Consider the following 22,304-nt stretch of genomic DNA (forward strand, 5'->3'; position numbering starts at 1 on the left):
CACCACTTGTCGGGTGCTTTGAGTGCAAGAGTGTGGATCACGCAGGGTGGAATATAACTGCTAAAAGTTTTAACTTGCAGAAAATTGTTTTTATACTTGTGAACCTTTTTTTTTTTAAATTTCAGTTGTTTTTATACTGCGAATCGCTTTTTTTTTAATTGACATTTTTATTCTCATTTTTTACTTGCACATCATTGGGTACGAGTAAAAAAAACTGTTTTGTGTTTGTGGAGTTTTGGCAGTAATTTCATACCATTTTTAACTTTATTTTACTCCCAGGAATATCATATATAGTAATGCTGGTGTAAGATACACAATCTTGGGAGTAACAGAAAGACGTTATTGACGGTATTGTTTTCCAGTAAAGAGAAATACGGTAGCCAAGAAGGGTTGCAACAAATGCAAATGCCGCAACACAACAACCTTCAGCCACAACATGTTTGCGAAAGCCACAACAAATGCATATGCTAAAACAGACCAACATTACGCAACAACATTATAATACAACAACACCATTACCTCCCTGCTTGGCAGTCAGCATCAACGGTTGGAATTGGGGGTTGAATCACCAAAAATGATTCCCGGGCGCGGCTGCCGCTGCTGCCCACTGCTGCTGCCCACTGCTCCCTTCACCTCCCAGGGGGTAATCAAGGGTGATGGGTCAAATGCAGAGGATAATTTTGTAAGCGGCCTTGCTGGAAACCAACATCGAATGACCCTGACCTTCGATCCCTCAGACGGCATTGTATCAAAAACCGACATCAATCTCTAAAGGATATCACCACATGGGCTCAGGAACACTTTAGAAAACCACTGTCACTAAATACAGTTTGTCGCTACATCTGTAAGTGCAGGTTAAAGCTCTACTATGCAAAGCGAAAGCCATTTATCAACAACATCCAGATATGCTGCCGGCTTCTCTGTACCCGAGATCGTCTAAGATGGACTGATGCAAAGTAGAAAAGTGTTCTGTGGTCTGACGAGTCCACATTTCAAATTGTTTTTGGAAATATTTGACATTGTGTAATCCGGACCAAAGGGGAAGCGAACCATCCAGACGCAAAGTTCAAAAGCCAGCATTTGTGATGGTATGGAGGTGTATTAGTGCCCAAGGCATGGGTAACTTACACATCTGTGAAGGCACCATTAATGCTGAAAGGTACATACAGGTTTTGGAACAACATATGCTGCCATCTAAGCGCCATCTTTTTCATGGACGCCCCTGCTTATTATAGCAAGACATTGCCAAGCCACATTCAGCACGTGTTACAACAGCGTGGCGTCGTAAAAAAAAGAGTGCGGGTACTTTCCTAGCCCGCCTGCAGTCCAGACCTGTCTCCCATTGAAAATGTGTGGCGCATTATGAAGCCTAAAATACGACAGCGGAGACCCCGGACTGTTGAACGACTGAAGCTCTACATAAAACAAGAATGGGAAAGAATTACTTTCCCCAGTTCCCAAATGTTTATTGAGTGTTGTTCAAAGAAAAGGTGTTGTAACACAGTGGTGAACATGCACTTTCCCAACTACTTTGGCACGTTTGGAGCCATGAAATTCTAAGTTAATTATTATTCGCAAAAAAAATAAAATAAAGTTTACGAGTTTGAACATCTAATATCTTGTCTTTGTAGTGCATTCAATTGAATATGGGTTGAAAAGGATTTGCAAATCATTGTATTCCGTTTATATTTACATCGAACACAATTTCCCAACTAAAATGGAAACGGGGTTTGTACAAGAAATGCAACAAGCTTAGCATACAAAGAGTACTTTGACACGCAGACAATTGTGTGTAGCAATAGTTCTATTTGGTAAGGTTAAGATAAGAAAAAGATGAAAACGTGAATCATAAAAGACAAGACACACTCAACCATAAAACAGAAAACAGGTTAGATAAAAATCAAATCATGTGTAGCATTTACAGTATATGTGGGATTACACAAACAAGGTGAATTCAATAAGGTCTTTGTTTGTGCAAGAAGAAATTCCCCTCACTGTCCCATGTTGATACATCTGTCTTGTTTTATTGCAACAAATCTTTGCACACTTTGCATGTGTTGGTCGTGACGTCATCGAAACCATCCCGCCCACATGTTCCCTGGTAGGTTGCTCTGCGGCCAATCAGAGGCGCTTCCTCCAGTCCTTCTCTTTGTATGTAAAGCCGAACGCACGACGAACAAACCAGATTATTCTCTACATAAACAACCCAAAAAAGAAAAGATCATGGGAAACGGTGAGTAAATAACTCTTACTATTTATCACTATGTACAACGTCTTTAAGTCAACAAATATAACCAATAAGGAGGACTGAACGTATAAATGTTATGTAGACAAGATTATTATTATTTTCCGGGAGAATTTTCAGTGCCCCTCCCGAAAATCCCAAGGTTGGCAAGTATGCAGTTTAAAGCCAAACAGGACATAAAAATTAAGTTTCTGAAAGGTGTAAAAACATGTTTGAACTTGATTGATCTTCCCATTCATCCATCTACATAAATGTTCTTCCGCTTATCCGAGGTTGGGTCGCGGGGGCAGCAGCCTAAGCAGGGAAGCCCAGACTTTTCTCACTTCGTCCAGCTCTTCCCGGGCTAGAACGGGATGTTTCTTCCAGCTATCAGCTTTGTCTCGGCATATGTTACACCCTCGGGTCTCCATTTAGCAAGGTGGCCCATAATACTGCGTTGCCGCCGCCTTGTGCTTCTCTGACCGTTCATGAGTGACTATATCCATTTGCCCACCGTGTTAAGGGTTATAGATAAACCTATGGATAACGTAGACACATATAATAGTCTCCTTTTCAGGTAAGAGAGGACGCTAAAGACAGTGCCTAAAGGCACACCCCCAGAATTTTTGCCGGCTGAAAATCGGGAGAAATTCGGGAGAATGGTTGTCCTGGGAGATTTTCGGGAGAGGCACTGAAATTCGTTAGTCTCCCGGAAAATTCGGAAGGGTTGGCAAGTATGCTCGAGGGAGGCGTTCGGTTGGCATCTCATCTTGTTTTGCTCATATTTCTCCTAAACAACAATATCAAACATGTAAAGGTTTTAAACAGTTTTACGCCTTTGAAAGCATTTTGATCAGATAATGTCACAAATTCAAACGAGTGAAATAACTAATGTTCTGCAAATGTATAGATAGTACTTGTGTTCAAAAGGCCTTTGAAGGTTAAAAGAAGTAATAAAGTCAATTGACAATTTTGAGGGAAACATTTTTATTTAATTTGAACAATAAAGGACTTTTATGTAGTGTATGGCTTCCTGTTTTGTGGAATAACGCCCGATGTGCTGTACACCTGGGAAATTATTGGAAGTTGAAATGTTAACATTTAACAACTCAAGAAAAAGTAAGCCCAAAATACTGAAAATTAATCATGGAAAATTTAAAAAAGTTAGCCTTTTCCCTATGAGGGTAATAAAGTCAAATGTCAACGGTAATTTGTAAAAAAAAAACAAATAAATAAAGTCTTAAAATGAAATGAAAACAATCACGTGATGCCTCATACTTGAACGTGTTTTATGTGCGTGTGTTACTTTTTACTTTTTAAAGTAGCTGTAACTTGCTCACAGTTACACTTTTTAATCCAAAACAATATTACAAAATCTATGTTATGTACCCATTAGTGGTTTGACCGAGCATGTGTTTTTCAAAATGTCTTTGTTTTTCACATTTACTAATCATGTTGAATAAAAAGTGCTTGTCAGACTGAGGAATTTGCACACACACAAAAGCAGTGCAAAAGTAGACCTTATTTGGGTTGGTCATTCCTCCTTGCGTAAACAGTAGATTCCCTTTCAGTTCTAAAACAGCCCACATACTGTATGTCACCATTGTCCAACAAGGAGATATGTTAGTAGCTGTAATGTCTTTAAAATATTTGGTAAACATAATGTATCTTTATTCTTTAATCTTAATATAGCTTTTACATGTGAGGGTGCAAGACTGAACCTAAAGGAAGAATGAAAAAAAAAAACAGCAGTAATTATATTTACTGTATATCATCATATAGTCAATATATTGAATAAAAGTCACATTAAAGTCATGATTTTACAAGAATAAAATCCAAATATTATAGAAAGTAAAAATATTTTACATATACAATAATATTGAATGATATTTTTTATAGCACCTTTTCACTAATGTCTCACATCACTTTACATTGAGTAACTCATACATTGAAACAAGGACACAACAGCACTGACTAGGATAGTGTCATAACGTGGACCTTGGTCTTTGTTTTCCCGGAAGGCAAAGGAAAGTTGGCGCAGGCAAGGCGTGAAGGTAGGGACATACTTATTTATTACTGTAAAAAAAGGAACAGAAGGCACGTTTAAGGCGGAAATACAAAAACTTGGCTAATAAAACAAAAACTTTCACAAAGGCAGAAACTATGAACATGAAACAAAACTCAAGAAATGTGACATAAAAAAACAAAAACTTACGTGGCATGGCATGAAGCAAAACTATGGACAGTATCAGAGGTAGCATGGCATGAAGTGAACAGAGGTAAAGTCACCAGGCTGACTTCCTGGCACCTTTCGGTTTGAATAATAGTAACATGATTAGTGAAAACAGGAACGTGACTCCAAATGTGAAACAGGTGAAACTATGGTTGCCATGGTGACAAAACAAAAGTGAAAAAACAGGAACTGAGTGTCCAAAAACCAAACAGAACATGACTTACACCAAAACATGATCACAGCAAAAGCTGGAATTGTGCCAGGAACTCTCATGTTTCTAGACAGCCACTCTATCCACTGAACCACACCGATAAAAAATGTAGCCTTGATAGTTATCAGGTGAAATTTCTATATCAATATCTAAATATCTGCGTGAAATTGAAATATTAAAGCAAAAATTATGTTTTTTTTCAACAGATAATATTATGAAAAATAAACAAAACAAGAATAAAACTGCAAGTATTGTAAAATTTGTTTGACAAAAAGTCATAATTTTTTTTAAATAATGGGAGGGAAATCTTGGTATTATGAGAAAAAACAAACATTCAGAAGAAGAATGTAAGGAGTAGAGGCTCACAAAGTAGATTAATATCTGAATTGATTCTTTTTTTTTTTTTTAAGTTTTTTTAGAACCAGTTTTTAAAAGGTGTTTTTTATGCGTACTCGCTGTGCCTATACATCATGGTTGCGTGATATATATGCTGTAGGACTTAATTGATAAAAATATGGCCAACGATTTGATGCTATCGTTTTACCGTTGCATGTTGTTGACACAAGTCTTGCATTGCAAATTTGACATAGACAAGCAGACGAACGCTTCCTCAACACAACGGAGCAGTCTTGCGAGTGGCTAACGTCTCTCCACAGTGCAAAGCTGCTTCTAAGTCATTGCCTCCATGGCGGCAAATAAAACATAGTTCTTACGAGTATCATTATCAATAATTGACGAGGAATAGCTAAACATGCTACACTGCACACGGTAGGAGGATATGCTAACCGCCAAAATAGAGCTCTTGAATGAAAGCAAAGGTTGGCGACAAGACCGAAACTTAACCAAGTAGTATTGTATTAGGTCTATACGGCAGTAGTTAGATTTGTATTTATTCTTTTACACAGGGGTGTCGGCCAGCAAATAGGTTTTATCCAGCCTGCGAGATGAGATTGCTATGTAAAAAAAGTGGCTGAAATTTTTGAATGCAAGACACTGCTGCTCTAAATGTGTCCACTGGATGTCGCAATAGCAATTTTTTTGTATGCCCTGTCACAAGACAGCAAATGACTTCAGAGGGGGCGAAGCTATCTGGCGTGTTAAAAAAGAGGCAACACTTCTGTGTTTGAACGCTATGCACTTGTGCTGACAGCAAAAAAAATGTGCTGAAATAATATGTATCCCCTTCTAACTTCATGCGTGATTTATAAAATTAGTCAAAATTCATAAGTTTTGTTGTTGATGACGCTAAATATGTACAGAATAAACCACATGATGTTAGTTCATCAGTTAACCACATGATGTTAGTTCATCAGTTGAGAAAAATTTGTAAATTACAATAACAACATCCAGTAATTTGATTTTAAGATTATCATTAATTTAATTTTCTGATACATTGAAAATGTTCACAGAAGGACCATTTTAAAACTTTGCCAGACTCCATTCCAATTATTTGACAGATGAGCATTATCATATAATGTATTCAAAAAGTATGAACAACAACAAATGAAGATAGAATACTTTTTTTTATTTTATTTTATCTTATTTGAATCTTCTATTTTTTTCTCCCATCCCCCCACTTGTTTACCTGTATCTCGTCTTTTTTGTAAGGGGCGCTGGAAGCCGGCAGACCCGTCACCGATCCTGTTCTGTCTCCCTGTAATGTTTTGTCCGATCTTGAATGGGATTGTGCTGAAAATTGTAATTTTCCTGAAGGAACTCTCCTGAAGGAATAAATAATGTACTATTTTATCTAATCTAATCTAATCTATTGACCACAACAAGCAAGTGTAAATAAAAACCATTAAGATTTGTAGTTTTTCAGAATGTGCTTGGTCTATTTTAAACAAAGAAAACAATCCCAAAGATGTCTTTATTTTTAAGTTGTCATGCCATGATTTAACCTGTCCAGCCCACTTGGAAATAGATTTTCCTCCATGTGGCCCCTGAGCTAAAATGAGTTTGACACCCCTGCTTTAACGTATTGTATTATATTGTATTATACAACCTGAACCTACCAACACGTTCATTGCCTTCTACTGAGAACCAGTGTTCTCTGCAAGGGACATTTGTAGGGATGTCCCGATCCGATATTGATATCGGATATCAGTTCGATATTAGCCAAAAAAGTGAATATCGGATTTTATCGTACTGAATCTAAAAACTCCGATATAAGCGCTCCGATATAAGCTGTCCATTTGCCGCTGCAGCACTTCTATTATAGGTGACTCTGGTTTGATCACACTCCAACACGTAGGTGCCGGCCGCGGAAGAAGAGCGTCTCTGATCCAGCATGCACAGCCCACGTGATCACAACAAGGACAACGCGTGTGCTTGCAGCAAATTGTAGTGATGTCGGCTGTGTGGAACTATTTTAATGTAAACTCGGACAAAGACGTTGCCGCTATATGCAACATTTGTCAGGCGCAAGTGTCCCGTGGAGGGTCAGAACCGGGAAGGTTCAATACAAGCAACCTCGTCGCACATTTGAAAAAACACCACAAAAAAGAACATGAGGATTTTCGCGAGAGCAGCAAGGCGAAGCAACAAACCTCTGGCTCGCTTTAGCAACCCACGCTGGCCGAAAGCTTTGCAAGACGTGACAAACTACCACGGGACAGCAAAAAGGAAATGGCCATAACAGAAAAGATAGCCCAGTTTATTGTGCTTGATTACCAGCCCCTGTCGGTGGTGAGTAATGTCGGGGTTAAACGCTTAATGGAGCACCTCGAACATCACTACATTATTCCTAGCCGCCACTACATTGTAGACAAAACTATACCCCAGATGCACGACGAGGTTAAAAAATGTATTGCCGCAAGCGTGGAGAAGGCAAATTCTATAAGCTTCTCCACAGACTGCACAGCATGCCGAAATGCTTATCTTCTTAAAAAAAAATCTCCACATTATGCTCGGACTGCAGAAAGTGGAGAAGGAGGAGGAGTAAGGGTAGTCAGCACTGACTGATTATTATTTGTTTTACGCTCTTGTTATTTTAGTGATATGTTTATTGTGTTTACACTATTATTTAGTGACGACTAAGAGTAATTACTACATTGTTTTGGGCACAATCAGTCAGTGAAACTGGAGCTGTGAACTCTTAACTTAGAGCAGTTGGACACTGGACAATATTGTGTTGTTTTTGTCCCTGCCCACAGCTGTTTCCAACATATGCTGACAGTAAAAAAATAACTGAAGTGAACCTGAATTGTTTGCACCTTAAAACATTTTTTTTTTTTAATTTTTTTATTTAGGTTATTTTTCAGGGTCTTCTAATTTATTTTTAATCTATTCTATTCAATTGTATATTTATGTTGGTATTAGTGGTTATTTTGCACTTTAAATATAACATTTAGTTTTTATTGGATTTGTTGAGGTAATACTCTTAAGTTGAAGGTTCAAATTTATGTAACCAATTGGTTAATAATAAATGGGTCAGTTTTTCCTATACCTACTCTTGCTGACTATTGTTTTCTGTTTTAACACTACAACATCAGTAACAGTAACATCACTTTATCAAGCCTTTTCTAACATTCCACACAACAAAATAAGGAATATGTATGATTCGTGCCTATATCGTATCGTATTGATATCGGTATCGGCCAACACTCAAGGCTACAATATCGGTATCGTATCGGAAGTGAAAAAGTTGTATCGGGACATCCCTAGACATTTGTTTATGGTCTATGTCCCCTGCAGAGGACGTTGGTTGTCTATAAGTCATCTTTTTTAAATGCTGTTAGAAAATGTAGGGAAAACTAATCAAAGCTTTTTTTCTCTTTCAGGCCCTTCCTCTGCTCCAACAGGTAAGATGTCCTTTCAGTATTAATATGGCAAAGGTGGAATGTGAATGTTTTATTCCTCCAATTTACAGGAATCCCATCAGGTGTAATGACGTTTGCATCACCTGCTGGTGCGACAATTGGTTATCCCCACCCAAGCCCTACTCCTCTCAGCACTGATATCACACTCCCATCAGGTACCTCATTGAGTAACACCTGAACATGGTCATAGACTTCTGTTTGCATGCTAAAGTTAGACATCTTATTGCAGGTCCACCACCAAGCGGTGGTCCACCACCAAGCGGTGGTCCACCACCGATGATGTAACCAAGGCTTTCTCCTTGAAGTCGTTGTGGTTTGTGAAGCTCTTTATGGGCTATAATAATAAAATTGGATTGATTGATGAACCTATGACCTGTTTTTCTTTCCAATGTCTACTTTACATCAAATACAATAGAGATGCGCGGTTTGCGGTCTCATCCGCGGAGTTTTATCCGCGGGTCGGGCGGGTGACATGACGAATAAATAGATTCGGGCGGGTGGCGGTTGAACCATTCGGGAATATTTAATATACATAGTTAAGGGATCGGCGACCTTTATAACTCAAAGAGACGTTTTGACCCATGTCTCAAAGTAAAAAAGACAATAGGAGCCGCAAATCATTCTCACATATATCTGTTAGTGGTCACCCAGTTAACAACAACAAGGGCTTGCTATGAAGCCATTGCCTTCGACGCCTTCTACATCGTGTACAAACTGCTTGCCAGCCCAGCAACATGTTGTATGAAGCCTTCGCAGACACACACACACACACACACGACTGCAAGGCATACTGGTTGACACAAAGTATACTGAAAGTTGTGATAAAACAATTTTAACACTCTAATTTGCACCACACTGTGAAGCCACACCAAACCAGAATGACAAACACATTTCTGGAGAACATCCTCACAGTAACACAACATAAACGCAACATAAAAATTACCCAGAATCCTTTGTATCCATGACCAACGTGCGTCGGTAAGGTGGGCGGGGTTGGGGGCGCGGGGGTGTAAAATATAGTCAGGAAGAGTCACATGTAGTGACTTTTCAAGTAGTGTCATAGTACTTGACACTACTCTTCAAGTAGTGTCAAGTAGTGTCAAAGCGCTTTGAGTATACTCAAAGCGCTTTGACACTACTTCTACATTTACCCATTCACACACACATTCACACACTGATGGAGGGAGCTGCCATGCAAGGCGCTAACCAGCACCCATCAAGAGCAAGGGTGATATGTCTTGCTCAAGGACACAACGGACGTGACGAGGTTGGTACTAGATGGGAATTGAACCAGGGACCCTCGGGTTGCGCACGGCAACTCTTCCACTGCGCCATGCCGTCCCCTATAACATGATGAGACTTGTTTTCTGCCCAAAAAAAATATATCCATTTGGCAAAAGTAAAATGATATACATATTTAAATCAGGACATACACATCATGCCACACACTCTGGAACATCTGAGCAATTATGATAAGAAAAACAAGTCCTATGAAATGGGCACAAACATTTTATAAACACTTTTATTTCCTGGGAAATAACCCAACACAGGTCCAAAGCTCGCTGCATTTTTAAGTGTACATGTGCTGTTGAATGAAAACTACATCAACTGCACTTGCAGCAGTGCACACAAGCCAAGTTGGAAATCCCCCATGAATATCTCCAAACGAGGTGAATAAGTAACCAACACACCGTGGAAAAAGTCCCTCTGCATGTCTGGACTTTAGGTTAGAGCGATTACAAGCCAGAATGATGGCGGTCAAAGGTTTGAAGGTTTGTTCAAGATACAACACATTGTGAACGATGTAATCCGGCCGTTTGTTTTTGAGCTCAGTAATGAATCAAGCAGTCGGGTAGTCTCTGAGACATAGTGCCATGCATCTGAGTCATTTCTGTTCCAACTATGTTTGTACTTCTATCAGTTCTAACTGGACTGAAGCCCAGAAGCCTTCACCCCTGCCAGGACAACAAGTCCATATAAGGGCGGAAAGTGAGGCCGGGATACTTTTCCAGGAGACACAAGTGTTCCTGCTGGCTTCATTGACATTTCTGATAAACACATACAATAAATACAGCAATGTAATAGTAAGCTACTTCCACACTGCAGGCCCACTCTGTTTTTTTCTGCCAATGTGTGACCCTTATCATATTTTTTTATTTTTTTTGTCCTGCCCAGCTTCTCGGGCAAGTCATATAGTTGATGTAGATGTCCATATCGGCTGTACACATTTACTAAGAAATGTGGGATACTTCTCTTGTTGCCTTATTTGTATTTAACTTTATTAAATTGATTTATATTAATATTTGGTGCAGCCGGGCTGGAGCAGGAGGGGATCGAAAGAGAAAAAAAGGCAGACAGAGAGGGAAATTGCGGGAAGAAGAGGGGAATAAGACGCGGAGATAAATACAACAGCAAACACAACAATGACAATTGCAACAACAACAACAACAGAGCAACATCAGCAAATAGGATATGTACAAATATGACGGTAAAAGTGATAGCTAAGAAGCAGTTAGTGAATAAAATATTAATACAGAAATGACCATGAACATTATTCAAGTACTATCTATTCACTACAAATCGGATTTTGAACATAGGGTGAACAGTACAATTCCGACTTTTTTATCCTTTTTTCATGTGGTCATACTTTCCGAAATGTGCGTTCATACGACCTATGCGTCCAGGGCTGCACCTCCCTTTAGCCCAGCGGCGTCAAACGAACGGCCCGCGGTACATAAGGTGCAAATTTTCATGGGAGAAACTGCTGTTTAAAGGGGAACATTATCACCAAACCTATGCAAGCGTCAATATATACCTTGATGTTGCAGAAAAAAGACCATGTATTTTTTTAACCGATTTCCGAACTCCAAATGGGTGGATTTTGGCAAATTAAACGCTTTTCTGTTTATCGGTCTTTTAGCGATGACGTCAGAACGGGATGTCACCGAGGTAACACACCCGACATTTTCATTTTCACATTACAAACACTGGGTCTCAGCTCTGTTATTTTCCGTTTTTTGGATTATTTTTTGGAACCTTGGAGACATCATGCCTCGTTGGTCTGTTGTCGGAGGGTGTAACAACACTAACAGGGAGGGATTCAAGTTGCCGCCGGACCCCCATTGAATTTGCCAGAGTGTCTGCTAAGGCAGACATGTCACAGAGATGTATGGATAACCTGCAGATGCATTTGCAACGATTAAGTCAACGAAATCACAAAGGTGAGTTTTGTTGATGTTGTTGACTTATGTGCTAATCAGATATATTTGGTCATGGCATGACTGCCAGCTAATTGATGCTAACATGCTACGCTAATCGATGCTAACATGCTATTTACGCTAGCTGTATGTACATTTGAAACTAGATACCCACATTTAATGCGAAACAAACACTTACCAATCGAGATATTTAAGTTGCTCCAGTGTCACAAGATGCGAAAGTCCTGATCGTTTGGTCCGCACATTTTACCGGCGATGCTAATAAGGCAGCCATTCTATGGGCCACTTCATTAGGTACACCCGTGCTATGGCCGAATAGCGTCAATAGCTATTCGCTCAATAGCTTCAATTTCTTCTTCAATTTCGTTTTCGCTTTCTGCCTCCATACTTCGACCATCTGTTTCAATACATAATCTGTTGAATTGCTTAAACCGCTGAAATCCGAGTCTGAATCCGAGCTAATGTCGCTATATCTTGCTGTGGTAACCACCATGTTGTTTGTATTGGCAGCCCTGTATGACGTCACAGGGAAATGGATAGTCGCATCGCAAATAGTGAAAATCAAGAACTTTAAAGCTTTTTTTAGGGATATTCCGGGAGGTGTAAAATTTTGAAAAAAACTTCAAAAAATAAAACAAGCCACAGGGAACTGATTTTTATTGCTTTTAACCCTTTTGAAATTGTGATAATGTTCCCCTTTAAAAAAAAAAATCCAGTGGGTGTCACAATAGCAATTCTGTTAGGCAAGCGAGCAAGTATGCGAAGCAAGAGGTAAACATTAAGCGTGGCTGCGGCTCCTCCCCTTCAACATACGTAAATGAAACCAGCTGTTTTACGTCATCTCCCTCGTGCTTTGGCGCTCATTGCCTCAAAATGTCTCCGTCAAAAAAAAATTGTGGGTGCACAGTGTAACTCAAACCTCTTGAATAAAGTCCGTGTACGTCTCGGGCAGCAGGCTAACCATTTTCAACCAATGTCCAGAGACATGGAAAGTGACTCATTTTATTGGTTACCAGGCAGGCAAACGTCGCTCTTCCTCTGTTGTTGTTGTTGTTGTTCCGGGTCACTCACAGGCAGGATACAGAAAAGAGACACTGCCAATGTGCAATCCATCATATATCCAAACATTGAACGGAGAATAGAGAAAATAGTTTTCCACTCGCTGATTTATTTCCTCTTTTCGATTTTCACACGCGCTAAAAAATTGCAATAATGGGTAACGATCCATTTACCTTGTTTTTGTTACTGATAATCAAACCAAAAAACCTAGAAAGTTGATTTTTATGTTAAATTATTTTTCTATTACAGGCATATGATACCTGGAAAACTTTTTATTATTGATCAACGATTTAATATTTTGTTCAATCCCAGATAGGCTGTGACTTAAAGTTTAAATTGCCTTGTATTTACACTGAGACAAAGTATGTATGTTCATTGTGTCCTTTGTTGTGTGTTTGAAACTGCACCAATTGTTTCCTTTAGAATTTCAAACTAACTTGAAGCGTTTTGTCAAGAGGATTGTTAGTGATATGCATATTTTTAGACTGTGCTTTGTTGGGTTAGTAACCAGCGCGTCCAAGAATCCGGCCAGAAAACAAAATAGAAGACGTCAGAGAATCTCAAAGTTAAGTCTTTATTCAGATATCTGGGCGATTTACAAAGATCAACATGTCAACACATGGGCAATTTAAGCAAAATGGCAATGGCTCTCTGGATGATTCGTGTTTTTATTCATTCAGATAGGCGGTGTCTTTTGCAATGTGTCAGTTAATGTAAAAGTACTGCGTTCACCAGAAGATTTAATCTGTGGCTGTTATATGAAGAACATCTGCCTGCCCTCTGTATGACCCGAAATTTGCACAGGATGTGGTGTTTGTCTGCAGGAGCTACATGTAAACACGTACAGGATGCGCTGCTTCTCTGCATGAACAGATACGTTTCGATTGAGCAGTATGTTAGCCACACAAGCTGTAGATAATGAATGAGGCAATATTATAACAATATTCTTCAGCTTGTTGTATTTTTGGCCAGAGTAAAACAAAAAACAATCTGAAGTTGTCCTTATTTTTTAAGTTATAACACTAAATGATTGGTCCCTAGTGTGTGAATGTTGTCTGTCTATCTGTGTTGGCCCTGTAATGAGGTGGCAACTTGTCCAGGGTGTACACCGCCTTCCGTCTCAATGCAGCTAAGATAGGCTCCAGCACCCCCCGCAACCCTGAAAGAGACATGCAGTAGAAAATGGATGCCATAATTTTACCAGTCCAACTGTCATGATCCATTGCATGGGTCACATTATGTTTAATTTGGTATATTCTTAGTTGTTGTTTATTTCTGTTTCATCACCCTCGTTAATTTTCTTGGTTTCCTTGGGTGCTGATTTTCTTCACCTGCCTCTGATTAGTGTTCGAGACGCTCACCTGCACCGGGTCAGTAATCAGAGAACTAATCTTGCCTCGCGCCACATGCTGTCTGGCGGTCTTGCTCACTTCATGCGGCACTTTGCGTTTGGTAATTTCTTCTTGTGAGTTTATGGTAGTAGCCTCTTGCTTGTTCAAGTGTTAAGCTTTGCCACAGTTTCCTGTGCCATCAGCATGTCTGCCTTTTTGTGTTTTTGCCCTCGACTTTTGTGAATAAGTAAGCATCTTACCTGCACTCTCCTTTTCCTGCGGTCCTTTCTGCATCTTGGGGACACGACCACCGCAACAATGCGACCAGAACGTAACACCGGCGGCCCACATGGGAGTAGATTTTCCTCCATGCGGCCCCTAAAATTAGTTTGACATCCCAGTTTGGGAATGGGGGCCCTGTTTTGAGACACATACACAATGCAAATAAATAAAATTTACTCTCAGCCCCCTTCCTGGTCTGTCATTGGTAAAAATGCAATGGCACTTTTCTCCAAATCTAGTGCTGTCAAATGATTGTTTTTTTTTGTTTTTTTAATCAGATTAATCACACTGCAAATTATTTCACACTTGCTAAAGTTTAAAATTTAATTTTTAGACATTTCTCTAGTTTTAAGAGCTATCTACTCATTTTTAGTCAATGACTAATCCTAATTTAGCATGAAAAATATTTTGTCTATTGTAGTTTAAAATGTTAAAATTCATTAAAAAAAACAATTCAATTAAGATACTTTGCCCCCCCCACCCCCCACACACACATAGAAAATCATGTTTAAAGATCCTGCAACATCTCTAAAATGCTTAATTTAAGAATTGCAAGTTGAATAATGCTTGTTTTCAGAATCAAATTATTAGTTCTATCTTAAAAGTCCTGCTAATTTCTAAACATACAAACCTTAATTTATCCGTCCATGCAGCTATTTAATTTCAGTAGTTTTTAGTCATTTTTTCCCCAAATCTAGTCTTTTTATCTTAAATTTTGACAGCTCTTTTTAACAGTGAACACTTTTGAATCTGGATTACTCATGCCTAATCCCAGGTCATTGCATAATTTAAATTAATTTGAAAAATAGCCCAATATTTTGGACACTAATGCAATTCTATAATCAGAATGTGATACAGGATTTTTTTTGGTATGTTTTACTTATATACAGTTACTTTTTTTTTACCAAAAACTTTGTAACAGTTTAATCTTAAATCTATTCATCCGTCCGTTTTCTATTGCTTGTCCCTCTCGGGTTCGCAGGGTGGCTGGAGCCTAACCCAGCTGTATTGGGGCGGAATGCAATGTACACTCTGGACAAGTCCCCACCTCATCACAGGGCCAACACAGATAGACAGACAACATTCACACTCACATTCACACACTAGGGCCAATTTAGTGTTGCCAATCAACATATCCCCAGGTGCATAATTTTGCAGACGGGAGGAAGCCGGAGTACCCGAAAGGAACCCACGCAGTCAGGGGGAGAACGCGCTAACTCCACACAGAAACACCAATCCAGTCGAGGTGTAAACTTGCCACTGCTCATTCATCTTTACACTGACATATGGATTGACCTGATCACTGATCATATAACAACTTGTGCTGCATATATAGTGGAAATAAATTGTGTGATTAATCTGTATATATACAGTATGATTAATGGGATATTTTTGGAATTATTCACATGATTTAACTCGTTATTTTTGAAGCTTTACTCCAAAGGTTGTTAATAGGGCTCTGAATCTTTGGGTGTCCCACGATTCGATTCAATATCGATTCTTGGGGTCACGATTCGATAATATATCGATTTTTTCGATTCGATTCGATTCTCGATTCAAAAACAATATTTTTTCGTTTATAAGGATTCTGTATTCATTCAATACATAGGATTTCAGCAGGATCTACCCCAGTCTGCTGACATGCAAGCAGAGTAGTAGATTTTCAAAAAAAAAGCTTTTATAATTGTAATGGACAATGTTTTATCAACTGATTGCAATAATGTAAACTTGTTTTAACTATTAAACAAACCAAAAATACGACTTATTTTATCTTTGTGAAAACATTGGACACATTGTGTTGTCAGGCTTATGAGATGCGATGCAAGTGTAAGCCACTGTGACACTATTGTTCTTTTTTATTTATTTTTATAAATGTCTAATGATAATGTTAATGAGGGATTTGTAATCACTGCTATGCTGAAATTATAACTAATATTGATAATGTTGTTGATAATATTCATTTTTGTTTCACTACTTTTGGTTTGTTCTGTGTCGTGTTTGTGTCTCCTCTCAATTGCTCTGTTAATTGCAGTTCTGAGTGTTGCTGGGTGAGGTTTGGTTTTGGAATTGGATTGCATAGTTATGGTATTGCTGTGTAGTGGTTTGTTGGATTGATTAAAAAAAAAAATCTATTTTTTAAAAATGAGAATCGATTCTGAATCGCACAATGTATTCGATTCGATTCGTAATCGAATCGATTTTTTCCCACACCCCTAGTTGTTATGGTCTCATTTGGCTTACAGCAGGGGTGCTCACACTTTTTCTGCAGGCGAGCGACTTTTCAATTGATCAAGTCGAGGAGATCTACCTCATTCATATTTATAATTTATATTTATTTATTTATGAAAGAGACATTTTGGTTAACAAGTTAACGGTGTTTAATGATAATACAAGCATGTTTAACATATAGATTCCTTTCTTTCATGAAGACAAGAATATAAGTTGGTGTATTTGATTCTGATGACTTGCATTGATTGGAATCAGACAGTGGTGCTGATAACGTCCGCATTTTCAAATAAAGGAGAAAAGAAAGTCCTCCTTTCTGTCCAATACCGCATGAAAGTGGTTGGATTTGGCATCTCATTTGTCCAACTAGCATACTAATTTTTAAAACTTTGTTTTGAGAGTAGCATATGTGTGTGTGGCCCTTTAATGTCTGGCAGCAGGTGAGTGACGTCAGTGAGTGTATGGGCGAGAGAGGAGAGGGAGCGGTCGCTGAGGGGCGGGGGAGTGGCTAGTGTTTTTGTGTTGGATTTTGACTGTGTGCAAGACGTAAAAAAAAAGCCACGATTTGCAACTAATCGCTGGACTCGTCATTTTGCCCTGGAGTCCGGAATTGTGAAAACCCACTGCCGGGTAAAGTAAAGGGTGATGCCCTGAGAATCCATCGGCCCTGGAGAAGTGTCTCCCCTTCGCTCCTTGACTACGGTCTAGGCGCCGGAAGCAGGAAAGGTGCAACACCTTTATAAGGAATACATTGGCATCAAACTCCGTAGCTTGCTAGCTTGTGCATATTAGCTTTCTGAGACTCTTATTTTGTTAGCACAGGCAGGATGAAGCAGGTCTTTTATGGTGAAGACAGGAACTGTACAGTCGGTCTTTAGAGTTTTGACAGCAGGTACGGCCCAAGAGTCTGTTGAAATAAAAAGTGTTTCTCTCCGTCCTGTCAGTGATTTTTTTCTTGTTAATGAGCTCGCAGCAGCCAGCGTCATCTCACAAGATCCTCGGGTGCCGAGAATGTCAAACAACTGACAAAAGTGAAGTCTTGGTGGAGATTGATGATTGCTAATTTTTATGTCTATTATTTTAATGCCTGGCTTGCGATCGACTGACACACCCTCCGCGATCGACCGGTAGTTCGCGATCGACGTAATGCACACCCCTGGCTTACAGTATCCAGCCATCCATTTTCTACCGCTTATTCCCTTTGGGGTTGCGGGGGGCGCTGGCGCCTATCTCAGCTACAATCGGGCGGAAGGCGTCGTACACCCTGGACAAGTCGCCACCTCATCGCAGTGGCTTACAGTAGTAGTGCTACTGTAGAATGGTTGTTTTAACGAGTCAGGGTTTTGCAACCGTCTTTTCATTATGTTAAATTTGTTGTTTTGCACTAAAACATATATGATTGAACAATTTATTTCCCATGAATGCATTTTTGTGCAAAACATGCATCAAATAAAATTTAAACTCAATTAAAGTATAAGAATAGATCAAATATGATGTAAAAATTTGGCCCTTAATAAGTAATCTAAAGGTGTGAAACATTACAACTCTATGCTAAAATAGACGAGCTGACAAGGAAACACAGGCGCTCCTTGAAACAGACACAATTCTTGCCCTCTTCCTTTTTAATCTCTCAATAATTTGTTTATTGATTACTCTGATAGCACAAAATCTTTGCATTGACTACAAATGTGCCAGGTGAGACCTACACTAACCGGGACCATGTTTACTTTTGTAAACACAACGTACCAAGTCGTGTTTTGTGTGCAAGTGGGTTATTGTCATTTCTGCACCGACTGCAAATATAAACCATACCCACCAGATTTTTGTACAAATTTTATGTCGTACATATTTTGGCCGCACAAGTCCATAAGTCACATGCGCACATGTGGAAACAGGAACTATTTACACAGGGTTCATTCGCACGTTTAACAAAACATAGTGGCAGCAACAAGGCATACCAGCATCATTGAGCGCTATCTTTGGACTTCTCCTCCTCCTGAGTGCATTACGTGCTAAATGGGTTCTAAGCTTGGAGGTCGGGGGGGAAGTAGCATTACAACAAATCCAGATAAATAATATGAAGGTGCATCACAGTTTGCAAAAGGCTCTTGTAATACAAGGAGTGTGGGTTTTAGACCTGTGTAGGCCATTAATTATTTATTAAGTTTTCTGTATTGATTGCCTGGATTTCGAACTACCTCACCGATAGGCCACAGTACATCAGACTGAAGGACATCACGTCTGACACTTTGATCAGCAGCACCGGACCACCGCAGGGAACGGTGCTGGCCCCTCTTCTCTTCAACCTCCACACCGCTGACTTCTGCTACAACTCAGAGCTGTGTCACATCCAGAAGTACGGGAATGACAAAGCCATCGTCGGGTGCATCAGGGACGGCAGAGAGGAAGAGTTTCGGAGTCTGGTGAGGGACTTTGCTGTCTGGTGCCACAGGAACCTCTTGCAGCTCAATCCGTCAAAGACGGATTGAGCTGCAAAGACCTTTTGGAGGTGGAGTCCAAGGTCACTACCTATTGTGATTGAGAGAGTTGAGGTACAGACCGTGGATTCATTCAAGTACCTCAGGGTGTGGGTGGACAATAAGCTGGACTGGACTGTTAACACGGACCACTTGTATAGGAAAGGAAAGAGCAGGCTGTACTTCCTGAGGGGGGGCGGGGGGTGGGGGGGGCAACACATCTAAGAAGGACAGCTCCACACTGGAGAAACAAATCATGCTGTCCGGTTCTACAATCGGAATAAAACTGGACTCACCGGTGACGGTGGCAGAAAAGAGGACTGTGGAAAAACTAGTGAACATCCTGGATGATGCCAGTCACCCTCAGCATACTCCTTTGTCCCACATGCCATTAGACTGTACAACTCCTCTCTGGAGTGTAATACTTTTTCATAACATGGTCACTACTTGCTAGTTTCTCTTGTTATATTCTTATTTTACTGTCATATCTTTATTCTCATTGTTGCTTTTTATTTGTATTCTTATCGTAATATTTTTCCATTTTGTTTCCATTTATACCCCCATTATTTACTTTTTAGTTTTTAAATTCGATCTCAACTCTGTGCACTGCAGCTGGAATTGTAATTTTCCTGAGGGAACTCTCCTGAAGGAATGAATAAAGTACTATCTATCTATCTATTGATTCAACATTTATTCATGATGAAAATGAAAAGCCCTTATTTTCCTGGGAAATTTCCCATAGTTTGAAACACAAAGTAATTGTTTCCATTCACATTTGACACAAAATGTATGGTTTTTTTTGGTATGTGAACTTGCATCACAATACCCCACAGTGGTGACTGTAGCTTAAAAGTCGTCCTGCATGAAACAGGAAAGTAGTCTGCCGACTGACAAACACAAATACACGCTACAAAATATTGACTTGTACATTTTGAGGTCTGTAGATAAGCGAATATGTGTTTGTTATTGTAGCAGGCCACTTCCTGTTTCATTGAGGGGTGACACCCTTATTTGGGGATAATGACTCAAACTATAAACTAAATCTCTGTATTATTACTCTATATCTGGATCTACACCAACATGGCTTCTTGCCGGTTTTCATACGATTAAACATGCGCTGTTGTTTTTTTTAAATGAGCATGACCACAAAATAAGCCAACATGACCCAAATAAAGTTACGCGTGCCAGCACTTTGAGAAAGAAGGTGAGAAACACTATTGAATGCAAAGGTGCTGTCCATGTGGCTTTTTCCTCCCCTCTCATCTCTGACTTCGCCAACAAGAGTCTGTAACAAGAATTCGTTACAGTCACAAGAATCTGTAACTGTAAGATTAAAATAATGTAAAACTATAATCATTTTGTATAAAATGTGTTTTGTGTTCATATGTTGGTGTGTCTGTAACAGGATTAATTAGATTTATATGTCTTGTTTTGGGAAAATTGGTTTGGGTTTTCAAATGATCGGTTTTCAGCAGCTTTCTGGCACGCCGTGCTCCCCATTGGAATCCATGCACCACCTGCATCTGCGCCTGTGTATGATTTAAATAAATGGATGAATGTAATTACCGTTAAAATGATCTCTTTGCGAGTTTTTCTAAATAACTCTACCTGCAGTATTTGTTCTATATTTAATATACATGTTTCACACTGTGAACTATAAGGAGATATTATGCACAATTGATTAGAAAATGGTTTCATGTGAATACGTGGAGCAGCAAAAAACAAAACACAGAACTTAATAAATTGTACATTTGATCATTTGTTGTGTGAAACATGTGTATTAAATGACAAAATATAAAAATATAGCATTATTTAGGGTAACGATTGTACTTGCATGAAATAATCTGCAATTATATTCCCACTGTTTATTGGATTTGTACACGCGCAGATGAAGAAAGTGCCTCACTTCCAATGGCGAGCATGTCCAGAACAAAACACTGGATTACAAAGGTCAACATGATTGCTCCAAAAAATAATTAACTCAATCACTATGCATGTAATTACAGTTTGTATACAAATGTATGTAGATGGATCCTCTCAAACATATACAGTGCATACTGTAGATTAGTTTACATTTGGACTTTTTTCCCAAAATGTATTCAGAATGGTAACAGCTACTCTGGCTCAAAAGATGGTACATTATCAGAATGTTTTATTTTTGACCACAATTGAGGCACAATACAAACATTCTGCTTATCTGGCAATGATGATGTAACAGAGGGCCTTTCAAGGGAATACTTCATTTTGTTTGAGAACTTTCAGTGATAATAAATCAGTCCTGCTGTGACTGAAATGAATTCTGGTCATTTTGAGAACTGTATCTTGAGTATTTGAAATAGGAGACTTTTTAAAACACTCCATTGTAACTCAGAAGAGTCTCATCACATGACAGGCGACAACTGTAGCCGAACCAGCGGAACCTAAAATGAAATGGCATACTTTTAGAACACAGATCATATCAAACACCTTCCATTGAAAAACATATATATTCATTAATTAGCAGGTACTGTAATCTACATTTCCAAGTGTGTTTATGATGTACATGTTTATTTTAATATTAACATTGCCTACTCAGTGGCCTTGTGGTTATAGTGTCTGCCCTGAGATCGATAGGTCGTGAATCAAAACCCCGGTCGAGTCATACCAAAGACTATAAAAATGGGACCCATTACCTCCCTGCTTGGCACTCAGCATCAAGGGTTAAAATTGGGGGTTGAATCACCAAAAATGATTCCCAGGCGTGACCACTGCTGCTGCTCACTGCTCCCCTCACCTCCCAGGGTGGGGGATCAAGGGTGATGGGTCAAATGCAGTGATTAATTAACCTAGTGTGTGTGACAATCATTGGTACTTTAACTTTAACTTTAAATGACAAAAAATACTTTGACAAACATATTTTTGTTAGATATACATGTGAAATGTTCAGATGTGAGTCGACATTAAACACAAACTTGACGTAGAACAAAAATACCCTCCAGCCTACTATCATCATTAAAACACTGTGTAGTGAGTCTAATAAATACTAATACAACTGCAGTAAATTGCAGACGTCCTTATTTGTCAAGTGCTAGCTTTAGTAGCTCGTATGCCAACTTGTCTGGTATGATATTATCTACAGGTAGCAACAGAGGGATGTTTCAATGCCAGTGTTAGAGAGATAGATAGAGATAGATAGAGAGAGAGAGAGATATCTACACACACTGTATATAGTACCTGATGCTC

The 22,304-nt window shown here is 39.2% G+C and overlaps 2 long non-coding RNA genes across 2 annotated transcripts; one reads left to right on the forward strand and one right to left on the reverse strand.

Annotated features, from left to right (window-relative positions):
• Positions 1–2,096: 2,096 nt before the first annotated feature.
• Positions 2,097–8,858, forward strand: LOC133549739 (uncharacterized). Its single transcript, XR_009806156.1, has 4 exons — positions 2,097–2,233; positions 8,451–8,471; positions 8,540–8,644; positions 8,719–8,858. It is a non-coding gene; the product is annotated as an uncharacterized LOC133549739 (long non-coding RNA).
• A 4,468-nt stretch (positions 8,859–13,326) lies between these two features.
• Positions 13,327–14,524, reverse strand: LOC133548778 (uncharacterized). Its single transcript, XR_009805961.1, has 2 exons — positions 14,358–14,524; positions 13,327–13,925 (listed from the first exon to the last, which is right to left on the reverse strand). It is a non-coding gene; the product is annotated as an uncharacterized LOC133548778 (long non-coding RNA).
• Between the last annotated feature and the right edge of the window lie 7,780 nt (positions 14,525–22,304).

The sequence above is a fragment of the Nerophis ophidion genome, linkage group LG03 (assembly GCF_033978795.1).
Source record: "Nerophis ophidion isolate RoL-2023_Sa linkage group LG03, RoL_Noph_v1.0, whole genome shotgun sequence".
NCBI lineage: Eukaryota > Metazoa > Chordata > Actinopteri > Syngnathiformes > Syngnathidae > Nerophis > Nerophis ophidion.